We start from the raw sequence: 8,207 nt of genomic DNA on the forward strand, positions 1-8,207 counted from the left end.
GCTCGGCCATGGGACACGCCTCCCCTGGCCTCAGTTCTCCCACCTGTAAAACCGCACGCTCGCCTGTACTGTCTCCTTCAACTCTCCCAGCCCCCACAGCCCCACGCTTCTCCAGCGGCAGTAAGTGCCCCAGGGATGGCGTCCCAGCCTCCAGAGCTCCGGCAGGGAGTGTCACGGGGGTGGGAAGCCTGCCGTCCCCCAGTACAGGAGTTCCTCTGGGGCAGAGGCCTTTGGTCACCGGAGTGGGAAGTGCGAGCACACCTTCGGAGGACACCTATGCCCACTTAGGAGGTCAGTTTAGGGCAACGAGTTATCCCACTCTGCAGATGAGAAAACTGAGGACAAGCAGTCAACAACCTAAGGTCGAGGCCCAGGCCAAGTGGACACAGACAGGCACATGTCTCCCCCAGCAGCAGGCCACAGGGCAGACGCATCACCGTCACCACCACTGCCCCCACACAGCCCAGCAGGTAGCCAAGTCCCTGCTCAGGTACGGCCAGCTCCCAGGCTCCCCCGAGGCCCCAACACAGCCAGGCCCTGGGGCGCCCATTCCTCCAACTCACACCTCCAAGTGTCAGCTCCCGCAAGTGAGAGGCACTGCTCCAGCCCAGGTGAAATGAACCTACCCAGGACCCAGGCATGCCTCATCCCTTCCCCAAATCAGATCGGGGGGGGGGGGGGGCAGTGGACAGCCAGAATCCGGCAGCTCTTTCCAGGAATTGAGTATATTTGAAACCCAGGTCAAAGTGAAGTCAAAGGGACAAAGTGCCAAAGAGAGAGACAAGCGACCCTGACAGTGCTGTACCGAGTCAGAGAAAACCCAGGCGGTCACCAACCCGGGCTCAGTGTGACCCGGGGCCGGGCACCCCCGGGCCAGCCCCTGGAGCCCTCCGGAGCTTCCATGAGCCTGTCTGGGAAACAGGAATGACAACCGCCTGTACTTCCTCTCCCAACGGTGGCCGGCCCACAGTGCACTCAGCAGGAGCCAATACAGAGCTCCCAGGGCAGGGACATGCTGGGATTTCCAGCTGGGGGTGGTCTGGGGAAGGCAGGGTCCACCAGTCCCTCCAGCTGGGGGTGGGGGCAGGTCCTGAGCTGCCCACCTCCCCTGGCAACCCGATCTGGTTTTTTTCCATCACCAGGGCTACATAGGAGTCGCTGGAGCCCCCCTGCTCCCCACACCCCAGGCCCTCAGCCCAGGCTAAACCCATCCTGAGTGGCAGGCCCAGGACCTGGGCATCCTGCAGTCTGCCTGACCCAGTGCAATCGAAGGGCCCAACAATTCACCCCCCCAGATCTGGCCACGCAGTGGGGTGCAGGTGTGGACGCGGGCTGCGGACCCCTGAGGGCTGCGGACCCCTGAGGGCTGCGGCTGTCACCGGGCATCGGCGCCAGAGCTGACACGGCGCCCTCTGACCCCACCTCCCGGGAAGTTCAGCTGCTCAGAACCACAAAGCAAAACAAAGGGGCGCCGAGAGGAAGGAGCTCCGGTGCCTTCCACTGCCCGCCGGCGCTGGGCCGAGCCGAGCCCGCCCGCCGCTCCTCGCCCGGCTTCCAGCCTGGCCGCCGACCAAGGCCTGGGCCGCCCCTGGTCCCCCGGCGGCCGCCCCTGACAGGAGCCGAGCAGCCAGGCGAGGGGCGGCCGGGGATGGGGAAACCAGATGGCTCCGTCCCTCTCGCCGGTGCCCGGGCCTGGCCGTCCTCCGCGGGAGCCCGGGGCGGCCGCGGGCCCGGCCCGGCCCGGCTCACCCCAGGGAGAGGGCCGCCTTTGTCTAAAGGTCACCACCCGAGCTCGGCGCCCGGGCCGGGCCTGGCCTCCGGTTCCCAGGCCGGGCGGCGGAGGTGGGGGCCGCCCCGGGCCCCGGGAGGTGACAGGAGCGGAGATCACCTCGACCCTCGACCCCCGCGGCGCCTCCCCCGCCCCGCGCCCCGGGCCCAGCCCGCCGCGGGGGTGGGGGTGGGCGGGGGTCCACCCCTTTCTCCGCTGGGGGCTGGGGGGCCAAGCGAACCCCTTTCATTGTTCAGGGGCCGTGGGGAGGGGGAGACCTGCTGGTCTCCTTCCCCATCCAGCGCTCCCCAGCTCGCCGGAGGCCCCGGTCCTCCCCAGCACCCCCGGGAGGGATTTGGGGAGGGGGTTGCAGGGGACGAGCGAGACGGGGAGAGGGAAGACTCGCCGCCTCGGGCCGGGAAATCACCGCCCGCTGCCCCGCTGCCCTCGCCTTCCCCGAAAGGCGGGGATCGGAGAGAGGGGAGGGGGCGCCCGGGCCGGGAGGGGGGGTCTCCCGCCCCTCCCCCCGTGGAACGCCGGTCTCGCCGCTCCGCCGATCCATTGTATCCCCGGCGGCCGGCGGGAGGGCCGGGGAGCACCGGGCGCCAGGGCTGGGCAGGGGAGCGGCGCGGGGGGGGGGGGCTCCCGCCGGATCGGGGCGGCTGTGACGGTGGGAGAGACGCGGGGTGGGGGGCGCCGGGGGCGGTGGGCGCCGATCGGGAGAACAAGCGGCGGCGGGCGCTGCGCCCCGGCTGGGGGGCTGAGTGTGCGAGCGTCGGGGGGGTGGGCTCGGCCGCGGCTCCGGCTCCCCCCACACACACCCTCGCCGCCAACCCCCACTCCCCCCTCGCTTTTGCGCCCTGTCACAGCCCCGACTCGCAGGTAGAGAGAGTTAAGAGATTTAAAGAGAAATTGCTACATTGTGAGAAACTCACCCTGATGTTTGAGCAGCCGTCGGCGCGGGGTCTCCGGGACGGCCCCGCACGGGCTGCAAAGGGAGGACCCAGACGGGGCCGGGCGGCCGGGCCGGTCAGCGCACTGCCTGATCGCATGGCGGCCGCTCGGCTGCGCCGCGGGCCCCTGCCGCCGCCCCGCGCCGCGGCCCGCGCGCCCCGGGCCCGCGCCCGCTCCGGGGAGCGCCCCTCGGGTGTGCAAAAAAAAAATTTTTTTTTTTAATTAAATGCAAAAGAAAAAAAAAAACCTTGCAGGTTTTGTGTCCCGCCCCCCCTCCTCTTCCTCCTCCTCCTCTTCCTCCTCCTCCCTCCGCCCTCGCCGGGGGAGGGGCTTACGGGAGGCCCCGCCCCACGCCGCGGCGAGCCAGTCACGCCCCGGCCAGGCGGAGCGGCGGGCCCGGCAACGAATGGGAGGCTGCGCACGCCCGGGGAGGAGGGGGGGCCCTGCGCCGGCACCGCCCCCTCCTCAGCCCTAGTCTCGGGGTTTCGGGGTGCGCCTGGCGGGCTCCGGGACCGTTTGTCTACTGCCTCGAGCCGTGCTGCTCCTGGTAGTGCGGAGAGCAGCTCCAGGGATTCGCTCTCGCAGACCCCCGGCGCCCGGCCCGGCTGGGGAGGGGCCGCCCGGAGCGCCCCCGGGGCGGGGGACAGTGGCTCGGGGGGCCCGGAGGACGCGTCCCGGGGAAGCGGCGCAGCAGTCGGGGCTGGAAGAGGAAGGGCGGCACGGCGAGGAGCCCGGCGGAGGAGGCGGCGGGGCCGCGGGCCTGGCCGCTCACTCACCGCGCCGCGGCCTCCGGTTCCGCGCCGATGGGACTCCCGGAAGCCCCAGGGCGCCTCGGCGGTGGCGGCTCGGCTTCCTCCGCCCCACGCGGTCGCGAGCGCCTCGCCGGCGGGACTGGGCCCGGCGCGGAGCGGCCGCGGCCGAGCGCCCCCCGCGCCGCCCGGCAGCCTCCCCGGCGTTCTGAGGGAGCCGGTGCACGCGGCGCGGGGGGGCCCGGAGGAGCGGGAGCGAGGCAGACCTCGTCGGCGCGGCCTGCCGACATTTCCTGAGGCGTATTGTTTGTGAGAGACCCCAGAGGTCCAGGGCCCCTCCCCGGCTCACCCCCGGCCTTTGCCGCTCCTCGCTGTGTGGCGCTGGGCGGGTTGCTTTTCCTCCGGGCGCGCCCCGCTTCTCCAGGGCTGAGGGTCGCAGGCCGCACTTCGTGGGGGTGATGGGGAGAAAGCGGGGCTGGGTGGGGGGAGAACCAGACCTGACCGGCTGTACCCGCTACCGGGGCCGATTATAGAACGCGGGAACGTGGGGGGGGCTTCCGGAAGTGGGCACAAGATGGGGGTGCCCCAGCCAGGAGAGCGCGGTGCGTCTGCGACTTACTCATGGTCACCCACAGCCCACTGGAGGGACGTGGGGCTCGGCCTGTGGTGCAGCCTGGCCTTTTCCAGCTCAGAGCTGCCCGAAGCCCTAAGTTGTCTGGGAGAGGGCCAGTGTTTTGTCTAAGGTCCCCAGCCAGGAAGTTGCTGACGCTGTCATTGTATTTGGTGGGACCTGGCACCTGGTAATGGGTGTCATAGCTGCCAGCCCCAGGGGACCTGCACTTGGGGTGGGGGGGTTGCCAAGCCCGGAGGCAGTGGGGAGGACTTCCTGTGCTTATTCGTTCATGCAGGAAGTAGTTCTTGAGTGTCTAGTGTGTGTGTGTGTGTGGGCACCCTGGCTCCTGAATGTCACACAGCTCCCAAGTCTGTTAGGCAACACAGGAAGCGAGGAGGCGGGTAAGCCCCATAGCCTCAGTTTACCCCCTGGGCTGTGCGGATTCCTTTACTGCACTGTAGTATGTCCCTTGCCCCTGGGAAGGTACCTAGCACTCAGCAGGTGCTGGAGAAAGGGTTGCGGGACACAGGCAGCCAGGCTCTTGGCATCTTTGAGAGCCCGTCCGGGTTTCAGAGTGGAGGCCAGCGTGGGGTGCCATTGTAGGCCTTTGGGGGTGACATAGACCTTCCGTTGGAAATCAGATGCAGGCTAGGAATCCCAGGTAAGAAAGAACCGAGTTGGGCGATGGGACCCAGACAGGTTTGACGACTGCCCCAGGGCTCCCCAGGCTGGGCGGGGACTAATCCAGTCCGGCCGGCCGGGCTGCCCTGAGTCACATGACCTGTCCCCTCGCTGCAGTGCCTCCATTTTCCCATCTGCTCAGTGGGACTGTGCGGTCATCCCCTATTAGATTTGAGTCCTGGCTCAGCAGTTCCCATGCCGCAAGAGAGTAATGTGCTTTTTCTTTCCTTATTTGAGAGGCAGAGAGACACTCTGGTTCACTCCCCAAGTGCCTGCAACAGCCAGGGCAGGGCCAGGCCAAAGCCAGGAGCTGGGTCTCCCATCTCAAGCGTCGGGAATCGGCCTGCTGTTAGCCGGAAGCTGGGTCAGAAGCGGACTAGCTGGGACGCACACCAGGCACTGCGGTGTGGGATGTGCGCACCGGACAGCGTGTTAGCCACTGTGTCTAATCTCACCCAGAGAATAAAATGCTTTAAAAAAATTGTTTATTTGTAAGGCAAAGTTACGGGGGGGGGGGGGGGTGGAGGGGAGAAGATATCTTCCACCCACTGGTTCACTCCCCAAATGGTCGCAATGGCTGGTGCTGGGCCAGGCAGAAGCCCGGAGCCAGGAGTTGCCTCCCAGTTTCCCACATGGGTGCAGGGGCCCAAGCACTTGGGCCATCTTCTGCTGCTTTCCCAGGTGCGTTAGCAGGGAGCTGGATCGGAAGTGGAGCAGCCGGGACTGGAACCAGCATCCATAAGGGATGCTGCTGGTGTCAGGCGTCATTCAGGGTTATTCACAGGCAGCTGGATTTGAGGTCTTTGTCTTTGCAAGAGGCAAAGGATCCTCTCAAGCTGAATGAAGAGGGCGCCTGACAGGCCAGGTGGGCATCGGCACAGAACCGAGACCCCCCCCCCCCGGCCAAACGCTATAGTGTGAAAATCTTCAGACAAGGGACAGCAGAAGAAACAACACCCCAGTTCCCACCACTCCATGTGACCAGCCTGTTACCTGTTTGCTTTGTCACTCTGTGCGTCTGTCTGTCCACCAAATCCATCCTAGTTGTAAAATTTATTCTTAAGGTGAGGAGACAGGTTTCATCTGCTGTTTTAACTCACCAAATGCCCACAATAGCCAGCCCTGAGCCAGGCACTCCATCCATATCTCCCACATGGTATTAGGGACCTGCCACCTACCAGGGTGCCCGTTAGCAGGAAGCTGAGCCAAGGCCAAGACTCCCAGCCAGGTCCTCAGATGTGAGATGCAGGAGTCCCAAGCGACAACTTCGTAGCTGGGCCAAACACTCGCACCACCCCCGTCTTGGTGTTTTGTTTTGTTTTGTTTTTTTATGGTTTGAAAGCTGTAGACATCTGTTTAACCGCTGCCTGCACCCCCCCACAACACACTGGCACCTGCACAGCATTAACCAGGCAATCGGAATGGTTCTCTAAGCCCTACACCTCAATTCTACACCTGTCCACGTTTGCTGAAGGAGAAACGGGTTCGCGGGAGGGTAAAGATTAGGTCAAGGTGGCACAGCTGGAGATTCATCCCGGCCCTGTCTGTCCCGAGTCCAGGCAACACGAGGTGAATCTGCAAAGATGCCCTACGCGTGTCTGCGGCTGGCACAGGTCCCTGTCTGCCACTTTGGGACTTACTGCCATACAGAACCTCTACCTGCTGTAGAGGCGTCTGGTTCCCGGGAAGTGCCCGGTGCCAAATCCAGTCCCAAGAGCTCCCCTTCTGGCCAAGAGCCAGGGCATTGTCCACCCCTCCCACTCACAGCCCAGCTCAAGCGCTCCCAGCCGGGTCCGAATCCCTTCCACCGCTGCCGGCCGGCGGGGCCTGGCTGCCGCGCCTCTGCGACCCCTTTCTCGGGGAGCGGCTGGGACGCGGTGCCCCCATGACCGGCTGCTCGAAGCTGGCAGGCTGCTGGCAGTTTGGGAACAAAAGCAACTTCAAACGGCTCAAAACAGGCCGTTTTCGGCGCTCCTAATTCCTGCATTCAGCTGTCTGCAAGCTAACCTCTAGTAACGAGGAGAAATCAACGCAAAGCCTTGCGCGACCCCAAAACACCCCGACAATCAGGGTTTCCTCTAAAGACCCTACTGGAATCCGGGTTTTGGTTGCCGGGCGGGAGGTTACAAGGGGACTCAGAGGGCACTGACTCCCGGACGATCTCTGCCCTCCGACCGCGCGTCCGTCAGATGCGGCTGCTTACCGCAGAGCCCGCAACCCCAGCCGCCGGACCCCGCGGAGCCGCCCGCGCCGCGCGCACCGCGAGCTGCAGCCAAATCAGGCAGCTGCGAGCCCAGCCCGGCCTCGGGTCCTCAGCGCGGCAAGTGCGGGGGGCGGAGTCTGCCCTCCTATTGGCCCAAGCGTGGAGGCGGGACAAAGAGTTGTCCCGCCCCCGCTGTGTTAAACGGGCCTTACGCCCGGCCGCGGGGGAATTATTCATCGTGGGGCGGAGCTTGGGTTTGTTTACACGCTCTCATTGGCTGGATTTGAATCGGGCCGACTGCGGGCGGGCCGCGGGGCGGGGCTCCGGAGGGCCCGGGCCGGCGCCTGACAGCTTCGCGGAGGCCAGGCCTGCGCGGGCGGCGCTGCCCCGAGCACCGCCCGGGAGGAGAGGAGGGCACCCTCGGCGGCCGCCGGGGGCGGGAAACGTGGGCGCGTTTCCTGATACGCGCTACGGGGCGAGGGTGAGGGTAGTGTTTTTGTTTGTGTAAAAAAAAAAAACATCATAAGACCGAAAAGACCGGACCGCCCGGTTGTCCGTGTTTGGGGGCCGCGAGGTGGCTGTGACGTGAGGAAGCGGTGCCGCGAACCCGCACGGGATGAGCGCTGCGTGCGGACGCGGGCGCGAAATGGTAGACGTTTTCCCCGGTCGCAGAAACGCACGCGATGTAAATAATAATTTTTTAAAAAGTCTGACACACCCCCCCCCCAGCATCCAGCAGAGCTCTGGGCCGCACTTTGGGGGTCGTGGCCGCCAAACCCGCACCCCTTGCGTCCCGCCCCGGCTCACGCGCCGCGGGCCCAGGTCCAGACCCCAGGAAGGCGCCGCACCCGACCCCCGGGGGTGCCTGGAGCCACAGCCAACACACACGGAGCCGGAGACCAGGGTGGGAAGAGCCCAACACCCATGCCCGCACCCCGCGTGGCAGCGCTGGTTCGGGCCCCCGCTGCTCCACTTCCGGTCCCGCTCCCTGCCCAGGTGCTGGGACCCCTGCACCCACATGGGAGCCCCAGTTCCGGCCTTGGTGCCCATTTAGGGAGTGACCCAGAGGATGGAAGGTCTCTCTCTCTCTCTCTCCCTCTCTCTGTCATTGTGCATTTCAAATAATCTCTTTTTTAAAAAAAAGCCCATTATCTTTTAATTCCGTTTTCCACATCAAAATCAGGGTGACATAAAGGGAGAGAATCCTCCATCCGCAGGTTCACTCCCCAGATGCCCACA

General features: G+C 65.5%; 1 protein-coding gene across 5 annotated transcripts in view; it reads right to left on the reverse strand.

The window, feature by feature from the left end:
* Window positions 1-7,046, reverse strand: part of BICRA (BRD4 interacting chromatin remodeling complex associated protein) — a 60,102-nt gene extending 53,056 nt beyond the window's left edge. Inside the window, exon 1 of one of the 5 annotated variants that reach the window (XM_051837346.3) lies at window positions 3,821-7,046. The gene's annotated coding sequence lies outside the window, so the exon portion shown is untranslated. Of the gene's footprint in view, window positions 1-2,703; window positions 2,958-3,820 lie in introns of those variants that run through there. The other 4 variants (XM_051837348.3, XM_051837345.3, XM_051837350.3 and 1 more) reach the window with 4 other exon arrangements.
* Between the last annotated feature and the right edge of the window lie 1,161 nt (window positions 7,047-8,207).

This window comes from Oryctolagus cuniculus, chromosome 18 (genome assembly GCF_051225735.1).
Source record: "Oryctolagus cuniculus isolate XC-2025 breed Fujian yellow rabbit chromosome 18, ASM5122573v1, whole genome shotgun sequence".
NCBI lineage: Eukaryota > Metazoa > Chordata > Mammalia > Lagomorpha > Leporidae > Oryctolagus > Oryctolagus cuniculus.